The sequence below is a fragment of the Asparagus officinalis genome, chromosome 5, assembly GCF_001876935.1.
Source record: "Asparagus officinalis chromosome 5, Aspof.V1, whole genome shotgun sequence".
NCBI lineage: Eukaryota > Viridiplantae > Streptophyta > Magnoliopsida > Asparagales > Asparagaceae > Asparagus > Asparagus officinalis.
In genome coordinates this window covers 81,774,876-81,795,783 of record NC_033798.1, presented here as the reverse complement: position 1 = coordinate 81,795,783, position 20,908 = coordinate 81,774,876, and the positions used below count along the sequence as shown (strand labels likewise).

The 20,908-nt window shown below is 41.2% G+C and overlaps 1 protein-coding gene across 1 annotated transcript in view; it reads left to right on the top strand.

Annotated features, from left to right (window-relative positions):
* LOC109843133 (two-component response regulator ARR2-like) overlaps window positions 1,435–20,908 on the top strand; it is a 28,740-nt gene continuing 9,266 nt past the window's right edge. The window contains exon 1 of the mRNA XM_020412068.1: window positions 1,435–1,536. The gene's annotated coding sequence lies outside the window, so the exon portion shown is untranslated. The remainder of the gene's footprint in view (window positions 1,537–20,908) is intronic.

Sequence of the window (20,908 nt, the reverse complement as noted above, 5' to 3'; positions counted from 1 at the left end):
AGAAAGGTTTTTTTTTTTTTTGGATTTGTGTAGGCAGAGAAGAAGGGGGGAGGGCAAGAGAGAGACCCCAGGAAGTAGGAGCATTAGATTTGGGGAAAAGAAAAATAATGCTTAGGTGGCATTAGATTTGAAGGATAAGAGCTTAAAAATGTGGATTTGAGGGTTTTTGGCATGTTCACTTAGTGTTAGAGATGTGACATATTTTTTTTTTGATTTTAAAGGTATATATATATATATATGAGAAAAATGGGTATGCTTAGGGGGTGTTTGGTTACATTTCTATAAATTATAGGAAATGTTTTCCATCCAAAATATGATTTCCTTGTATTTCTTAAAAAAATTATTGGAAAAGTTTTGAGAAGTTAAAAAGTACAAATTTTCTTGTTTTTTGTATTTTGATTGTTTGGTTCAAAACAAGAAAATGACTCATAACTTTTGGGAAAATAACAACATTTCCTATAATTTATAGAAATGTAACCAAACGCCCACAACTTTATAGAAAAGTGATAACTTTATAGAAAAGTGTCAATGAGTTTTATTATTTAAATAATGAATGCGTCAGATTTCTAGCTGATTTCCAGCTGATTTCCGTCCATTTTAGAAGGAAATTGATTCCTATAAAATTTGGTATTTTTCTGTACTTTACAGAAAATATTTCTGTAAATTTTGTTGAACCAAACACAATTTACGGATATCTATATAAAATGTTTAATTACAGAAATACCATACGTCAGTACTTTTGAGAAAACATTTCTAAAAAATGTTGCAACCAAACACCCCCTTAGTACCAAGGCATACGCCATGCTCTCTCATCTCTCCTCTCTCCTCCTTCATCTCATCTCGATCTTCTCTCTCTCCTCTCTATATATAGTATATATACTATATATATATATATATATATATATATATATATATATATATATATCATATATATATAGGGGAATATGGGATATGTTGGTACCGAGGGCACAAAATTTGTGCTTGGTAGTGAGGTGGTATTATTATCCTTCGCAACTCAATATCAATGGGACCAGCATTGCAATGGGAGAGGGTGGTATAATTAAGCGCGAGAGGTGGATCTGTTCAGCAGCTTTTCCCAATCCCTCCAAGCTTTCTCACTAGCAACGACCTACGTAGGCGGCGGGGGGTGGGGGGGGTTGGGGGGGGGGCGGGGGGAGGGGGGGGGGCAAGCTAACAAAAATATGCATCGGCAATTCTAATTAGGTTAACTTACTATAATGCTGTGGCCCCCAACAAACACTAGATTAATAAAATGAACTTGGAGCTTTTGGTGTTTGGTAATGGATCGTTATCCCTCAACAAGTACGTACAACAACTAGGGCAGAAATTTGTCCCCCAATTTGAGATTCTCTCAAAATTTCCCAATAATTGCAATAAAGAAACCCCAAATGTCAACTCCATGCATACACGTACCAAAAGAGAACAAAAGAGTGAGAATCTATGCATTTCTTGTTTGCACGAGACCCAGATCTCTTCTTGCGCTGCATCGCTCTATAATCTAAGCATTTCCTCAAAGTAAGTTATATGTCTAATATATTTTTCAAGTATATATGAAAACTGTTTAATTAGTTTTAAGTTCCCCCAAGCATGTTTAGAATCTGTGGAACGTATAATTCATGTTTATTCGTATTTTCAGAAAAAGAATGGAAAGTTGAGGTTTGGTTACAACTAATTCATAAGAATTCTATCGCTGAATCACAATTAATTATTTCTATTGATTTGGAATAAATAATTTAAAATTTCTAGAACACAAGATTTCTTTAAGACAAACAACAAAATTTCAATTTAGATGTTGATTTGACGTCCAATATTTATAGGCAAAAGCCCTGAAAGAAATCATTATAAGAGAAGTTTAAATTGCCCTAATTAATCACCACATGAGAAAAGTTAATTAGTGAGAGAGATTTTTTTTTCTTTTTTCTTTTTCTTTTATTTTCTTTACGAAAGGAAAAAACTATGGCCGCGGTTTTAATGCGAGGCTTCTCATACAGCACATGAACTCGCAAATCGAGAAATATTGATCACACACAAGGTGAGAGAATGCCCTGTAGCATGTCTCTCACCTAAGATTCTTCCCTAATCTCCATAAATAGTTGACTCTCTTTCTCCTCCCGAGAGGCTTATATTCTTAATAAAACATTTTCTGATGGAAGAGAACGAGATATATATTGATTAGCTAGCTTATTATCTGACACTACAAGTTGTTAATATTTATAAATATATCAAACGCCATATAGTATCTCGATCACATGCACGACATATGTTCTCAATTCCTTAGAGCATGTACCTTAGAAAGTAAATTTTTGGACGCAGTTGGAACTAGGAAAAGAATATACAAGTACAATTTCCTTTTTAAATATTATAGTTCTAAGTATTTCTTTCTCCCTCTCTCTTGTAATAAATAATAGTATTTCTCTACATCTCATCTCCCAAAGTATTCTGTCTTCTTGGTTACTTTGCAGTAGGGTATTGGATAAATTTCTACGTTGTCTCACCTGCTCTCTGCCAAGAAATCACATGGGGCCGGGTGATACTTGCACAAAAATTAATCAATACATTATAGGAGAATAGTTCATCAATTTGACAACAATATGCAGTGAAATATCAATTGTCAATTTATTGTTCACTTTGTATACCGAATATTTCCGAAAAAAATAAAAAGATAATTAGAGTGAATATTTGTTCATGCGTGTCACCTGTTATGTGTTTGCTTAATTGAAATTAAGATGATCATAGCTCTGAGTATCTAGAATATTTTAAGATTCTTACGCATCAACGTACTATCTATAAATCTATCTATACTCTAGTTTCTTCTGCTTAATTATATGTATCGGTTGTAAATTTTTTTTTCACCTAAAAAGAAGTGTATGGGTTTTATATATTGATTATCACTACAAAAGTGGACAGTGCATGTTAATTTCTCTTAAAACCCTAAAGGCTTCTATCAGTTTATATTCCTGTTTTTTTTTTTTTTTTTTTGCCTAATAATCACGAGTGATAATATGTAACGGTGTAAGTACGTAGGACATGTTGTGATCTCATCACACACTTACAGGTAGTAATCCTTATATATAATCCTTATATATAGAGACTCCAAATTGCACACTCTCCCATCAACAAGATTGCCTACCTTCTTTTTTTACTAGTAATTAGAGACAAATCAAATATAATTAATTAATTATTTGAAATTAACCATCCCACTTAATTACTCTCTAGCTAGCTAGCCGTCTAGTCAAGAAAATAAATAGGAACAAGTAAAAAATCACAAAGGCACAGTACAAGAGATGCTAAATTAGTTAAGGTTAGGGGAATCAGACTCTTGTGAAGGTAGATCTGCAGGCTTCCCTCTTAGAATTTCATACTTTCACATATATACAAATCTCTTGATTTATTAAAGGTGACGTAAAATATGTAGTTAAAGTATATATATAATATATAATATATATATATATATATATATATATTAATATATTATATTATAATGATATATATATATAGAGGAGAGAGAGGAGAGAGAGAGAGAGATGAGAGAGAATGACGAAGATGAGAGGCAGAGATTAATGGGTATCAATTGTCATAGGAGGGGATTTTCCGTCATTAAGCGCTCTAAATCACATGATTGAGCGACATTGTGGAAATGAATCCGCTCCGTTTGAACTTGATCTACATATTCAAAAGCCCCAACACATCCAAGTTTTGGGGTGAACTCCGTCGTCGTTTGAACCTTCATCCACTCGTATCATTTTAACCGGTTTGAAATGAATAGAACTTTTCACATGGCTCGATGGAGGTCAAACGAACGAGCGGATTCACTGCCCAAACGTTGTGTTGGGGTTTTGGAATATGTAGATGCAAGTTCAAGGGGCGGATCATCCCACAATGTCGCTCAAATCATGTGATTTAGAGGCGGCCTGCAAGGAGGAAATCCCCTCCTATGAACAAGGATACCATTAATCTCATATATATATATTATATATAGTATATCATTATATATATATATATATATATATATATATATATATATATATATATATATATATTATATATATATATATATATATATAATATATATATATATATAGTATATGAGATTAATGGGTATCATATATGGGGATCCATTTTCTATCTAAAACATGTTGTGATCCTGTAGTTAGTAGTCCAAGGTCGTCAACTTACAAAAGATAGATTAATATGTAATCTTTGTTGCGCGTCGTGCGGAAGCGTGCTCGATAACCAAACGAGTCCGCGAGCAATGAGAGAAGAAAACTAAACCAAACACGAGTGCAATCCACTAAATACGACACAAATCAAACCAAACACAGAGATTTACGTGGTTCGGCAATTGCCTACGTCCACAGGGAGAGGATGAGGAGATTTTACTATATGGAGGAGAAATACAACGGGTTACAACTCAGAAAATCACTCAAATATAACCCTAACCAAAACTCTCAACTCCCTCACAACATCTCCCTCTCAAAATGCTCAAAAGTGTCTCCTTTCTCTGATTAAGAAACACTAAAATCGTGTTTAAATTTATATCAAAACACAAACCAAAACCAACTAAAAAATCAAACTGGACCCATCATCGCGGTCGACCGGGTGCAAGCGTGCAGTTGACCGGCCAGAGAGACAAATTTCAGCCCTGTAACGTGCACGTTTTCGATCGACCGGCCATACCCGTTCGGTTGACTGACTAGATTTTTGCTCGACCGGTCGAACTCATTCGGTCGACCGACCAGAACAGGGTTTCAGACCCTGTAATCAAACAGTCTGTTGGCCGACCGGGCTTATGCCGTCGGTCGACCGACCCATAGTCAATCTTGTGCACTTTAAATTTCTTGTTCTTCTTTACCGTTTCTTCAATTCTCCACATCGGCGAAGTTTTCGCAAAACTGAGCCGACACCAAACATGAGCACCACTGCATCATCTCACCAAATTCAGCTACACCAATGTGGTTGCTTACGTACCTCCTCTCCCAAGTGTAGGCATCGAAAATTGCCTATAGGTCTCCACGAACAGCTTAACGCTAAGAAAAGACGATGAACGTCACTATCCAATTCACAGAATCTTGATTGATGTCGACGAACGCTTAAAGTAGGTCGACGAATTACGTGAAGTAACGAAGTTTCAGAATAATGAGGATACGAACTGATCGGGAGCCCCGCGTCGCTTACAAAAGGCAAAATGCCGTTTGTATCCTGGTTTAATCCATAATGATCTAATCATCGGAACTTATAAATCTCCTCGTCGGCTTTCCAACGCACTTTGAATTACTCAAATCCGAGTTCGGACGAAGAAATTACGGCGGAAACGGACGAGTGTGCGGAAAAAGCGTCTCAGCCTGAGTTGAGACACCCCGAGGTGTCTCGGCACAAGCGAGACACCCCAAGGTGTCTCGGCCCAAGCCGAGACACCCAAGGGTGTCTCGGCCTCGCTAAGACACCCTGGGGTGTCTTCAGGCCCAAAAATCAGCCGTTATGCGGTTTTAACCGCCCAGACTTCCTTGGAGCCTATAAATACAGCCCCGGGAGCCTCATTTTTTTTGAGATCTAGAATTTTGGAGAATTGACGAAGCCCTGCCGGATTAAAAATTGATCGAGTTCTTCAACACAAGAGAGAAAGCTTCTTCAGATCTGCATCACCCGTATCCATTCCCTAGGATTATCCCGTTACGGTAATCTTAAGAAGAGCAATTATCTCGCCGTTATCGAGATAAGCACTTCTACTTCTAGATTCCTTCGCGAATCGACGAAGTTTCGGATCTGATCTGATTGTTAGGTAGTCCACGGATATCGACGTCCCCGTCACCGGCCAAAAACCCATTCAAGCAAGAAACGACGACGGATCTTGCATTATTTTCGAGAGAGTTGTAACTTTTATTTCTTTCTTCTATAGAATATTTGAATTCTTTATAAACAATCAGAATTATAATGAATTCAACCATGAAGATAACTTTCAGCGAAAACAAACTGGCGACCACAGTGGGAGCCAACAGCCTCGCTGCCGAGGCTGTCGTGACGCAACCGGCATTCAAGATCCGGGTGAATGAAGAGGTCGAGTATGAATTCGGCCAGTAAAAGTTTGAAGAGTACCTCTCTTCCTCCTCCTCCAGATCCGCCTCTCCAAGCATGCGCAGGAAGGCCTCCTCTTCCAGGAAGGCTCGCGGAACCTCAGGGTCGAAGATCCGAGATCCCCTCGTCGTCGCTGCACTCACACCCCGCGACGCCCCTACGACGTCCAACTTGGTCGAAGCTGCAGATCCGGATCTCCCCTCCACCATGAAGATAACTGCTGAAGGCGCTCCAACTTTGTCGAAGAGGGCACGCCAAAGACGGCGTCAATGCCTTGCGCGACAATTGGCCAAGGCTTCGGAGTCGATGGACGGGATCCGCTACAATGAGGATCTGAAATCCAGGCAGCGCCGAGAACAACAATGGCGAGCAACCAACCTCTCCTCCACGACAGAAACGAACGAATAGGTTCGTGTCAAGAGGACCCGTTCCACCCTTGAGGAGCGAATCAAGAAGTATCGCGCATTGCTCGCGCATGCCTGAGTCCTTCTGCAGAAAGCGGAAGAGATGCAGAAAGAAGAGGCAGTTGATAAGTCGCCCAAGCGCAAACAGGTGTGGGTGCCGAAGGTAAAACCAGTGCCTAAGGCAAAAATGAACGAAGTCACCATCCGGCCTTCGTCAACATCAGATCCCGTTTCCCTTGTCCCCTCACCTCCGATGGAGCCGTGTGGTAGCGTGGATCTCACCAAATCCGGAGTTCCTTTGAGAGATCGCCTCGGTCCTCTACCTGAAGATCGAGGTAAAGCACCCGTAAAAGAGCGATTCCTCTACCTGAAGATCGAGGTAAAGCACCCGTAAAAGAGCGATTGAGATCATCGAAAGGTTCCCAAACAATAATTCAGACTGGGGGTTGTACCAATAACCCCAAGAATAATAATAAAGGGAAGGCTCCTGTTACCGACCGCATTGGATTGCGAGTTGAAGTTCGAGAGCCCGTTAGAGTTTCACGCTCATAAAAGCGTAAATCTGAACGAGTGACTCTTGGGGACGCTAATAAAGAGTTATATCCCCAGAGGAAAACATATTTGTCCAATGATGATGTTATACCTGGGAGGTCGTGCCAACACTCTATGGGTTGCTCCAGTCATCAAACTGACGAGTTGTACTATAGGGCTGGGGGTACGAATAAGTCCTGAAAGAGAAATATTCAAGACACGGATTCTCACTGTCCGTGTGCCAATATAATCAAGGCGGTATTATTAGAATGCTACTGTTCTAAAGCCCCACGAAGAGTTTCGGTGTTTGAGAGAATCTCCACCAGAACATCCGAGGCCAAACCAAGGCATTTCCGTAGAAGGAAACCTATCTTCCGAGACAATGAATTTCCAGAAGTGTCCGTCAACATGACCAGGAGAGGGAAGTCAACGCAACACTTTAGCCCAGATCAGTATACTGTAGTATCCCGACGTATGACCCGATTACGATCAGGAACCATCAGACAAATGAATTACCAAAGAATGCAAAAGGGACTTCCTTCAGAAGAGGAAACGTCAGATGTTTGCTCAGATGCTTGCTCAGCGATGACTTCCGATGATACCGAATCCAGCACGGGACAATCATACGAGTCATTCAAGATTAGCGCCGAGCAGATGGCTAAGATACTTGAGGACGCTTTAACCAAGCAAGAAGAAAATTTCAAATTTGAAATGGAAATGGCTATGCAGCAAATGAGAGAAATGCATGACCAGCAAATTGTTGTACTAACAACTCATCATGGAGAATCTAGCCGTCGCAATAATCCTAACCAAGGTGATAACGAACGGGAAGTGAACGAGAACGTCAACATGACCACTCCTCCCATCGATAACAATACCGGGGGTGGCCCTTCGGAGGATAGCAATACGAAGGAAGACCATGTTACTTCTCCCCGAAATCACCCGAAGGAAGATACAGGCGAAGATAAGAAGATGAGAGATTTGGAGAGCAAAATCAATGCGTTGATGAATGCTCAAGAAGTAAAAAGGTCCGGAATACCATGTCCATACCCAAGGGAGTGGGAATCAATTCCATACCCGGCGAAATTCAATTTGATCAATTTCACGCCGTTTGATGGAAAGGGTTCCCCTACCCAGCACTTAATATATTTTAAGTCTCACTTAGGAATAATTTTCGGGAATGAACCTCTAATGGTGTGGTCATTCGTTGGTACTCTTCGCGGAGCAGCCTTCGATTGGTATCGCCATCTTAAGCCGGGGAGTATCAGCAGTTGGGATGACATGGAAGATATGTTTCTAACAAACTTCTTCGACGACGATACCGAGATTTCAATTGGTACGCTATTTGACGAAAAACAGAAGAACGGAGAGTCGGTCGAAAACTTTGTCAAAAGATTCCGGAACAAAGCAATGAACTGCAGAGTCCGGTCAGTGAAGACTTCATCCTCGAGACTTGTCACAATAATCTTTCATTGGACATCCTCGAAGCTATCCGGTCAGTGAAGACTTCATCCTCGAGACTTGTCACAATAATCTTTCATTGGACATCCTCGAAGCTATGAGAATGACACCACCAAAGACCTGGAAAGATTTGAAAGTGCGAGGAGAACGAGCCAAACGATTCCTTAAAAGGAAGAAGACTGAAAGGGGTCAAACGGCAAATAATACTCCACAACAGAATTTTATCCCTAAGGGTAAAGGAAAGGCACAAGAAAAGGCAGTGGACGCGAATCAAACCTTTGAAGTGCAATCGCAACCACAACAGCAACAACAAAAGGCGTCTCAGCAGTCACGGTGGCAACAACAGCCTCAAAAACAGAAGACTTCGGAACCAAAATTCCCGAAGGTCTATTCATTCCAAGAAGATGAAGTTTTCGGTATTTTCAAATACCTTATAGAGAACAACAAGATTAAATTGCCTCCGATCCAAGATCAAGAGGACGCTAAAAGGGTTAATGACCCAAGTCGTGTTACGCCCTAAAGGACAAGATCTAAGCTTTGATTGATGTTAGGGTCATCACTATGAAGCCTAAGGAGAAGAAGGTGGGTGCGAACGCAGTGTCGATTAGCTTTGGGTCCGTTCCCTTGAACTGGTTTCAGCCTAAGCCTGTGATAAACGTAGCAGTGAAGACCGTCAACGGCGATCCTTATAAACAACGCCAGAAAGGACTTGTGCCACACACAGCCCCAAATGGCAAAATTCTTTGGGTTTATCCTGATCTGCTCAAAGATGAACAGTGGGTCGGATCGTCATCCAAAAAGAAATCAAAAGGCAAGGGAAAATCCTGTTACGGAGCCTCTGCTGTTCCAGGGGAAGACGACGAAGCAATTCCTGCTTTCTCATTATTCGACAATGAACATGAAACTTTTGTAACCACCGGAGAACCAGTCCTCGCCACCAGAAATGGGAACGAGTATCGTTTCAAATATCCAAGTGCCTCTAATCGACTAGCTGAGGTGGGGGTGATTACAACTCCCCCCGCACCTGCTGAGAAGACCCAACAGGAGCCCCTGCACCAAGATGTTCAAAACCCGAGGCAATCTCATTTCAATCGGCCAATTGGAAGAGATAAACCAGGAAATTCAAACACTTCATACCACTTCGATGTTATGACCCAATTGGCTAACGTCCCAGTGAAAGTAACTCTACATGAGTTATCACGTCTTTCTAAAAACACTAGAGAGGCGTTCACGATCACTCCTGACCAGCTCACCCAAATTGTTCAAGAAGCATTAATCAAGCAGAAAGAAGAATTTGAGGCTAAGATGGAGTTGGCCATGCAACAAATAAGAGAGTTGCAGGCTCAAAAATATCAATTTCCTAAATCCGATCATCAGGTGGAGTCTAGTTGTTACACTATACCAGTTTCGCCTATTCAAAATAGGACAAGTAACAATAACCCAAATCTGAATATGGTCATCAAGATTGATTCACCCCTCGATAACACTGGGGGTAGTGCAATTGAACCCCTCAATGACACTGAGGGTGGCCCAATTCCTTCTTCTCGACATCGCTCGAGGAGAAATGAAGATAAAGACAAGAAGCAGAGGGAGGTCGAGTCTGTCACCACCCCCATCAGGCGCTATCCCAAAAGAAAGAAAGTTGAGGGAAGCCAACCGGAGTTCATACCCAGGTTTGTTGTTGATATTAATCAAACATTACAGCGACAACCACAAGAGAAATCGCCACAACAGTCGCTTCAGATGCGACGATACTCTTTCAAGGATGATGAGGTTCCAGCCATTCTCAAATCCCTCCTAAAAAACGATAAAATCAAGCTCCCACCTATTAAAAATCAGGAGGAAGCTAACGAGAGTTCAGACCCAAAATATTGTGAATACCACAGGAGAGTCCATCATCCCACCAAGACTTGTATCACTCTCAAAAATACAATACAGGCCTTAGTTGAAGCCGGGGTTTCAATGGCAGAACAAACCGAATGAGAATGACCCCCACACTCCGAAAAGTATATGAGTATAAACTGCTTCTTTCAAAACTCTAACAGGTATATGAGTATAAACTATTTCCTTTATATCCAACGGGAAGTTCCTGGAGAATATTATACGGGATATTCTTAAGGATAACCCAATATCAACAAAGAGGGGTTGGAAATAAGATATTGCTTATTGAACCAGTCTCGCCAAAGAGCTAGGGTCGAATATCTCTAAGTTTTTTTTGATGATTCTCAATTAATTTGAGCCCAAATGGGTGGGACCATTCATAGTAGAGACAGTCTACTCGAGTGACGCATATCGCCTGGTTACTAAGGACGGCGACCGGCTTATGATGCCGATAAACGGCAAGTTCCTGAAAAAATACTACCCTTAGTACCTTCAGGATAACCAATGTATCGGGAAGTTCCCGGAAGAATACCACATGTGGTTTTCTTAGGGATAACCCAATCACTGTAAAAGTGATAAATAAGAGATCCACATTTAAACTCTGAATGTCAGAATGTTTCCTTTTATTGTTATCAAATTCTCTAACTCTCATGAGTTATTTTGTGAGACGAGATTCAATCCCCCACGGATCAAATCAATTGACGGTGGGTCCACAAAAATTTCTATCCGCCAGTCATTGGCAGTTCTCGGACTCAACATGTTAGGTCCTAATCACTTAGCATTGAAGTCCTCCATTGAGTGATAGTACGAGTCGGCATTCTCATTGCTTCTGGTATACCACTCTCTTTGCTTTCAGGTCAAACCTATAAAAGTTAGGGCTAAAGCCAAATTCTCCTCTCAATTCCTTCCATGAACGAGAGGTCCACTTTCAATTCGAGCAATCAAACCTATAAAAGTTAGGATTGTCTCCGACCTTACTTAGTCAAACCTGTAGATAGTTAGGACTGAGATCAAGTCATCCCTTTCGATAAACAAAAAACTTCCATCTTTTCCTTCTCAACCAAACCTATAAAAGTTAGGGCTGAAATCGGAATTTCCCCTCAATAAATGAGGAACTCTTTTTTTTATCAGGCAATCAATCCTATAAAAGTTATGGTTGCTTGAATCTTTCTGATTCTCGGAGTGGAGATCCCACTCCTAGTTTTACCTTTCCGGATTCTGGGGGTGGAGATCCCACTTCGAGTTTCCTTTCCAACTGAAGATAGAATATAAAATTCTTCCTCTTCAGTGCCGGGAGATAGAATATAAAATTCTTCCTCTTCCATTTTCTGGTCCGTCTTTATCCTAAACAAGACCTGGAGATAGAATATAAAATTCCTCCTCCCTAGCATCGGGTTTGTCTTTACCCTGAGAAAAGACATAATTTTCAACTTCCAATCCACGCACTTTATGCACGGGGAATTTTATCTCGACTCCTAAATAGAGATAAGCCTACGCCTAACACGCGTTACCGATTTAGTCTTTCACCGATTGAAAAAGATACCAGAGTATAATTCTGAGGAATTTTATCCCGAAGCCTAAGAAGGGGTAAGCCATCACTTAACGCGTGTTGCCGGGTGCCATGTTCCCGTAAAAAATAGTGAAGTCTATGTATTCAAAATTATAGCACTAAGTCTAAGAGAAGTAATTCTCTTAGCACAACGTTACATGTGAAACGGGTTTTAAGAATTCACATGCTAGCCCGATTCAAATGGTAATCGATAAAGGCACATCAAACCCGTTGATGGCTGGGGGTTTGCTAAAAATCCCAAGCCTATGTCTAGCACACATCGCCGGTTTAGTCTTTCACCGATTGAAGAAGACACCAGAATTCCAGTCTGAGGAATTTTATCCCGAAGCCTAAGTAGGGATAAGTCAGCGCCTAACACGCGTTGTCGGGTAGTCTATTCCCGTAAGAAAGACAAAGTCTACGTATTCAATATCGTAGCACTAAGAGCGTTAATTCTCTTAGCACAACGTTACATACGGAACGGACTTATATAACCCGTATGCTAGCCCAATTCAAACGATAATCGGTAAAGGCACATCAAACCCGTTGATGGCTGAGGATTTGCCAAAAATCTTATAAACGTTATGTACACTGGGTTCACAATTAACAAAGAAACATCATGACAAAAGGAAGAGTACGCTAAGGAAAAGACTTTGTTTCATTAATAAAATTAGGCCAAATGGAGATACAAGAAGACGTCTCAAATCAAATTTAACAAACTGAAGGAAGCGATTTTAGCCTTAACAGCGGAAAGCTTCTCTGCCTGTTCCCCTCGAACCTTCTCCTCCTCTTTCTTCTGAAGCTTGGCATTAGCAAGAGCGGTGGCGGCATCGGCAGCTGTGTCTTCTCGATACAGTGCGTGGAGGGCCTCCAATTCTCCTTTATAAACACTTTGAACTCTGGTGCTCTCAAGCTGAAAATCCTTTAGAGTCCTCTCCCCTAGGACGGTCCTAATCCCCGTACTATCAGCAATGTTGTTATAAGCATCCATCTTAGTCTGCAGATGACGTTGCCATTCATACAAATTCGCAACGATAATTTCTTGCCCTGATATGCGTTTCGCTCGGGCTTTACGCCCGTGCATCCTCTGAACCCGAGCATCGATCATGAGCGGCGTGGCTTCATCATGTGAGTCGGAGTATACTAGCTCTTCCAAGCGATACATGAGTTCCTCTAAGTAAGTCAACTTTAAATTACATCGCCTAGCTAGCCGGATACCACCTACACGCCGAATATCCTTAAGACTATCTGCTATGAAAGGGAGCAAATCATAAAATCTTCCCCGCCTAGGAATTCATCATCCTGGACGGTGGATTTTCTCTCATAGAAACATCTTGACTTGGGCTTCGACGCTTAGGTGGTAAGTTTTTCAAATACCAAGATCCTTTGTGAAATGGTCCGGGAGCAGCTACATTTTGATAATACTACCATGATAGATCTCCCACATGGACAGTGAGAGCTGGTTTCTCAGACACCCTCCTTTTGGGATTTGTTCACACCCCCAACCTGATAGTACAACTCATTAGAGTAATTTATCACTTGTTGTGGTGATGCCCCAAGTATAACGTTGTCTTTTGACGGACACGTCTTCTTTTGGGGATGAAGAACCTTATTGATATTCTTGGGATGATTTATTGTCGCCTTTGAACGATACATGGTCTCATCAGAAGTCGCACGTTTAAGACCACCCCCTTGCGAGCGTGGAACCTTAATGAGCTCCTGGGTTTTAATACAAGCCCGCAGGCGATCGATGCCAGGAGTCTTCTTATGCAAGGTGCAAGAACATGTACAATGAGGTGCCCCGGTTTGTTTGGAGGTGGCGGGACACCTTTGAGTGGATTTTGGTTTGACAAGAGTATTTGTACGACCCTAGCATGAGGAACTACTCGGGTTTTGTTCACCGGAGCTTTGTCTCAATCTTTGTGCGAAGGACCAAGACGGTCCGCCATCGTAACCTTGAATTTCGACAGGTCAACGCTACCATGGGACTTCTCCGGAGATACGAGACTAACTAGAATAGGAACGAGTCTTGACAAAAGCGGAGAAACGGCTACGGGTGGTGAATTAGGTGCGGGACACCTTGAGGTGACTCGGGCTTAGCGCGAGTCACCCTGAAGTAGCTCGGGACTTCTGATCTTATCGGCCGCTGTCGAAATTATTTTTGATGTCGTTTTAGACTGTAGCCTCCAGACTTGGTGTGGTCTTGGTGGTTTTTTTACCACCTCTTCCTTCTTCATGCCTTGTGCCTTTTGTAAAAGGGTGCGAGCATGTGTGGCATGTGCACGGCGCCTTTGGATACGCTCCTTCCAAGTTGAATGATTCCTTTTGACAAGGATCCATTCTTCCGTTGATAGCTTGGAGGATTTGTCAGCCACACGCTGTTGAAGTGATTTGGTTGCTTGATGTCTCCTGGACTCTAAGTTTGAGTAATATCGAACCCCGTCGACTTGTTCCAATGCCTTGGCGATTTGACGAGCTTGGCGTTAGCGTCGCCTCTGATGATCTCTCTTCGTCAGAGTTGACATACTTTGATTTGATAACTCTTTAATTGGAGAGGAGTTACTTGTAGCCTTCATCAGTGAGTACGCCTTCTTCAAAGACAATATATTTCCGTATTTGCAGGGAGAGGAGGATTTTGATGAAGACGGGGAGAAATATTCCTCGAATTTGGCTTCATCGAACTCGTACTCCACTGCTGAATCATCCGGGACCTTGAGCTTTGGTTACGACATGACAGTCTCGGTAGCAAGACTGTTAGGTCCTACTATGGTCGCTAGCGTGTTTGCGTCGAAAGTTGTTTTCATTGCTGAATTCATTACACGTTTATCGATTACAGATTCAGAGTAAAATTAGTCTTTTATAAGACTTTCTTACACAATAAAAATAAGAAAAATACAACTCTTTTCAAGCACACGCAGAGGACGTTTATCACCCGCTGCTTATGTGGGATCTTTGCCTGTGCCGGGATGCTTTTATCCGTGGACCGTCGTGAATCAGATCCGATTGACAGAACAAAATTTTAATGCTCTTGCTTCACAAAAGAAACAATCACAGAAGTAAATAATCTTAACAAAGTGAGATTACTACTCTTCTTAAGATCAAAACAAAGTCTGATCTCAAGGAATGGTGGAACGCGCTTCAGATCTCTCGAAATCCACTCTTTATGCACAGTAATTCACCAAGATCTCACTAGCCTCTCCCAAATTTGTCAGAACCTCGCCCTAGCTCCGCTAAAATTTGTGGCTCCCTTCAGATCTGCCTTTATGAGGGTGCTAGGGGTGTATTTATAGATTTTAAATACCGTGTTTGTGGATAGGATAGAAGAACAACCATTATTATTCGTTTAGGTGGGTCTTCAGTTGTATAACAGCTTCCACACGTTTAAGGATAACCCCACATATTTATGGATGACCCCAAGAAGTTCTAGAAGCCAATTTTATCGAAAAAACACATCACGAGCTGACCTGGGTGTGAGTCACTTCGAAGTGACTCGGAATTTTCGAGTCACTTTGAGGTGACTCGGATTCTCCAAGACAGTTTGTACTATCTTCGGTATTTTGTCTTTAATTCTCTCGTCCGACCTCGGAATAAAGTGATTCAAGATATGTTGGAAAACTGACGAAGAGAATTACAATTTTTAGCTGAGATTTTTGGATTCAAATCTCATCATGGTAAAAATTTCACTTATTAGTGCTCCTGATTGTATTTGCTTTGTCATTTCACACATTTTGACGTTTCACGTGCGTTACTTCGCTTCTTTTTACAGCATCGGATGATCCTCTTTCACTTGGATAATCCTCTCTAACTCAAATAATAGTGTTCATCACCTTCTCTCCATTTTAAACTACGTGTGGGAACCTATAGGTAATTTTTAACGCTTACAACACCATACTTGAATCCCACAAATATGGCCTTCCTAGCTTGAGGTTCCAATTTATCTGTTCTAATATGATAAAATGCAAGGCACCTAAATCCCTTAAGATAATCATAGTCGTGTGCTGGCTCTCTCAACCACATCTTCATAGGGGTCTTCTCCTCAATCACAGATGAAGGTAGTCTATTAATGAGGTGGCTCGCATAAAAAAGTACCTCAGCCCAAAAGATCTTCTCCAAACTACTCTGCGATAATAAATATCGGACCTTCTCTAGTAAAGACTGATTCAACTTTTCTACTACCATATTCTGCTAGGGTATGTGACTAACTGTGATGTGCTTCTCTATGCCTTGTCTTGACATAGCTACTGAAAGGGGTCAGAAGTATACTCAGCGCCGTTATCGTATCGCAACGTATTGATCTTTCTCTTAGTTTATAGTTCCAATCTCTTCTTCCACTCTACAAATATCTATAGGACTTTACTCTTCTTCATCATGGTGTACACACAACAACGCCTAGAATTATCATCTACAAACATGACGAACTAATATCAACCACCAAGTGATGCCATCTTGGTGGGACCCCAAACATCTGTGTGCACATAGTCCAAGATACCCCTCATCCTATAAATGACTATCTCGAACTTCACTTTCGTCTTCTTGCTAAGAACACAATATTCATAGAACTTAATTTTCCCACTCTTGACTCCCTTCAATAGTTCATGCTTACAAAAAACTTACAGTGACTTTTTATCTGTGTGCCCCAACCTATAGTGCCAAAGTTTGCTCGCGTCCGCCTTTGAAATAGCTGAAGCTATCTTACCAATCTTGATGCTCCCCTTCAGATAATACAAATTTCTACTTCGAACTCTCTTCATCACCACCAAAGATCCCTTAGTAACCTTCGCTACAGGGTTCTCAAAAATCACCTTGAATCCCTTCGCCTCCAAAGCTCCAACTGAAATAAGATTCTTCTTCAACTAAGGAACAAATCTCACTTTATTCAATTCATGAACTACTCCATCATGCATCTGAATCTTGACGGTACCTATCCCTAGGGCTGAGCATGGTTCGGTCCAAACCGAAAAAACCGACCGAACCGACCCGAACCGACCCGAAAATTCGGTTTTATGAATAGGGCGGTTCGAAAAAAACCGACCGAACCGACCCGAACCGACCCGAAAATTCGGTTTTATGAATAGGGCGGTTCGAGTCGGTTTGAAAAATTTTCAACCCGAACCGATCCGAACCGACCGAATATAATGCAATACTACCCATTATAATCTCAAACCCTACCGGACCCGTCCCCAAAGAGTTAAAGACTCAAACCCTAAACTTATTTTTTGAATCATTATGAGTTGTAAATAATATCATTATATCAGTGTTTAATGCTTCATAATCTCCTACTTTGTTAATATCTTTTTTTCTTTAACACAGTTTGTTGTTTGATAAGAAGTTTGATGAAGTTAGAACCAAATAAACCGAACCGAACCGCACCGAACCGACTTGCAATAGTTCGGTTCGGTTCGGTTGTTCAAATTTTGATAAAAACCGAACCGAACCGACCGTTGCACACTCCTACCTATCCCACAAATACCACAGGATTGATCATTTCCCATGACTACCACGCCCCCATCGATTTTCTCGAGTGATGCAAGCCAATCTCGCCGAGGAGTCATATGATAAGTAGCACCACAATAAAGCATCTAATCAGCTGCATACACATTGTTCACCTCTGGAGTAATCAATAGAAAAAATCATGAATCATCAGAATCATCACCTCTCATGAAGTTCACCTCATTGGCCTTTAGGCTCTTCTTCTTGCTATTCCCCTTCTCCTTGAGCTTTGGGTAATCTCTCTTCCAATGTCCTTGTTCCTTACAGAATGCACATTGGTTCTTCGTTAACTGGTGGTGGCCCTTTGACATTGACCTGTTCCTATTACCACCTCTCGGATATGGACTTCTACCTTATGTCGACAAGGCCTCTCCTGAAGTGCTAGCACGGAAAGTCTCTTTGTCCTTCCTCTACAAATCGTAATTTGTTAATACATTAGTCACTTTACTGTAGGTGATGGAAGATCTACCATTCAACAAAATGAGCACGAAAGTATCATACTCCTCATCAAGTAAGGAGCCCAACAAAATAATCACCTTATACTCGTCTGTTATCTTCTCATCCACGTTTGCCAAGTCCGACAATAACTTTGTATAGTTGTTCACATGAACCGCAAGTGAGGTGCCCCTAGACATCTGAAATCTGAATAATCTCTGCAGCAAGTATAACTGATTCTCAACACTCTTCATAAGATACTTGTTGTTAAGAATCTCCCACATCTTCATCACAGATCACACCAATCACATCGTATTTTAGCTCTTGTTCTAAACAAGACCTAATCACCCTACAAGCGTTCCTATCATCTTGTCCCATATCGTCTCATCATATTTCGATGGCCTCTCATGGATCATAATGGTCTCTTCTAAATTTTAAGCTAGCATTTAGAGCGTCCTGTACGTCGCACATCCGCAAACTAAAATTAATTTTACCATCATACTTCACCACACTAATCTTAGTGTTTTGAAATCCAACCTGAACTGTACTCGTCATTGTCTTGTTGTTTTTACCAACTTCTTCTCCCATTGTAAACCACTCCAAATTGTAAAGAAATATTCAAACTTTGATATAAATTGAGAAATTACCTAACGGAACCCTAGATAGAAATCTCCTAACCACACGAGGAAAGCGAGATCTCCAACGGTAACTCCACAACGCTATATCCACTGAAGCCTAGAACTCCAAGAACCAAGCTCCCATAATTAATCTTCCTCCACCTAATACCAAAACCCTATATCTCACATCTGGAGCTCTAATATTAATTGTTGTGCGTCGTACGGAAGCCTGCTCGACAACCAAACGAGTCCGCGAGCGATGAGAGAAGAAAACTAAACCAAACACGAGTGTAATCCACCAAATATGATACAAATCAAATAAAACACAAACATTTACATGGTTCGGCAATTGCCTACATCCACGGAGAGAGGATGGGGAGATTTTACTATATAGAGAAGAAATACAATGGGTTACAACTCATAAAATCACTCAAATATAATCATAACCAAAGCTCTCAACTCCCTCACAATATCTCCCTCTCTAAGTGTTCATAAAGTCTCTCCTTTCTCTGATTAAGAAACCCTAAAATCGAGTTTCAATTTATATCAAAACATAAATCAAAACCAACAGGGAAAACCGAACTGGGCCTATAGCCGCATCACGGTCGACCAGGCACAAGCGTGCGGTTGACCGGCCAGAGAGACAAATTCCAGCCTTGTAACGTGCACGTTTTCGGTCGAGCGGCCATCCCCCTTCGGTTGACCGACCAAATTTTTGGTCGACTAGTTAAACTCATTCGGTCGACCCACCAGAATAGGGTTTCAGACTCTGTAATCTAACACGACCAAGCCTATGCCATCGGTAGACCGACCCGTAGCCAGTCATGTGCACTTCAAATTCCCTATTCTTCTTCGTCATTTCTTCGTCGTCGGTTGACTGACCCGTAACCACATGAGAAAAAGCGAGATCTCCAATAGCAACTCTATAACGCTATCTCTATCGAAGCCGAGAACTCTAAGAACCAAGCTTCCACAATGAATCTTTCTCCACCCAATGCCAAAACCCTAGATTTCAAATCTGGAGCTCTGATACCAATTATTGCACGTTGTGCGGAAGCGTGCTCGACAACCAAACGAGTCTGCGAGTGATGAGAGAAGAAAACTAAACCAAACACGAGTATAATCCACCAAATACGACACAAATCAAACCAAACACAGAGATTTATGTGGTTCAGCAATTAACTACGTCCACGGGGAGAGGATGGGGAGATTTTACTATATGGAGGAGAAATGCAATGACTTACAACTCACAAAATCACTCAAATATAACTCTAACCAAAGCTCTCAACTCCCTCACAATATCTCCCTCTCAAAGTGCTCAAAAGTCTATCCTTTCTCTGATTAAGAAACCCTAAAATCGTGTTTCACTTTATATCAAAATACAAACCAAAACCAATTGGGAAAACCGAACTGGGCCCATAACCGCATCGCGGTCGATCGGGCACAAGCGTGCAGTCAACCGGCCAAAGAGACGAATATCAGCCCTGTAACGTGCACGTTTTTGGTCGACGGGCCATACCCATTCGGTCGATCGACCAGATTTTAGGTTGACCGGTCAAACTCATTCGATCGACCGACCAGAACAGGGTTTCAGACCCTATAATCCAACAGTCTGTCGGTCAACCGGGCCTATGCCGTCGGTCGACCGAGCTATATCGTCTGTCGGTCGACCGACCCGTAGCCAATCATGTGCACTTCAAATTTCCCGTTCTTCTTTGCAGTTACTTCAATCTTGGCATCTTAAATGCAAATTCTTGTATGCTCTGTTCTCAACAGGTTGGTGAATCGCATTCCCATCTTTTCTTCGGTTGCTCTTTCTCAATCAAGTGTGGAATTGTATCATGGATTGGATAAACTTTGAATGGAGAACCTGTAACTGGTTTGTGCTTCTAGATTGGTATAATACTAAACTGAAAGGGAATTGTGAAGAAAACAGGAGCTAAAGAGATTGGTGCTTGCTATTGCTATGTATACAATTTGGAGTGAAAGGAATCGAAGAATTTTTAGGCAACAAGAGAAATCTGTGCATATGACATGTCAATGATATTAAATATCCTCCTTGGGTGGCAGTGTTGAATAGCTCTCCTATTCAGGACTGTAGACACTGGTTGATGGATAGATAATTTTTATATTTTTCCTGATGTATTAGCACTCAAATGAGCATGCAGTATTTTCTCAGCTTTAGCTAAGCTATCTTGATGTACTAAATATTTTCATATTTGGTTAGTGAATAAAATCTTTTCATTTGCCAAAAAAAGGTTTACCTCTCTCTCTCTCTCTCTCTCTCTCTCTCTCTCTCTCACAAATGAGCATGCAGTATTTTCTCAGCTTTAGCTAAGCTATCGTGATGTATTAAATCTTTTCTTATTTCTCTCTCTCACAAATGAGCATGCAGTATTTTCTCAGCTTTAGCTAAGCTATCGTGATGTATTAAATCTTTTTTTATT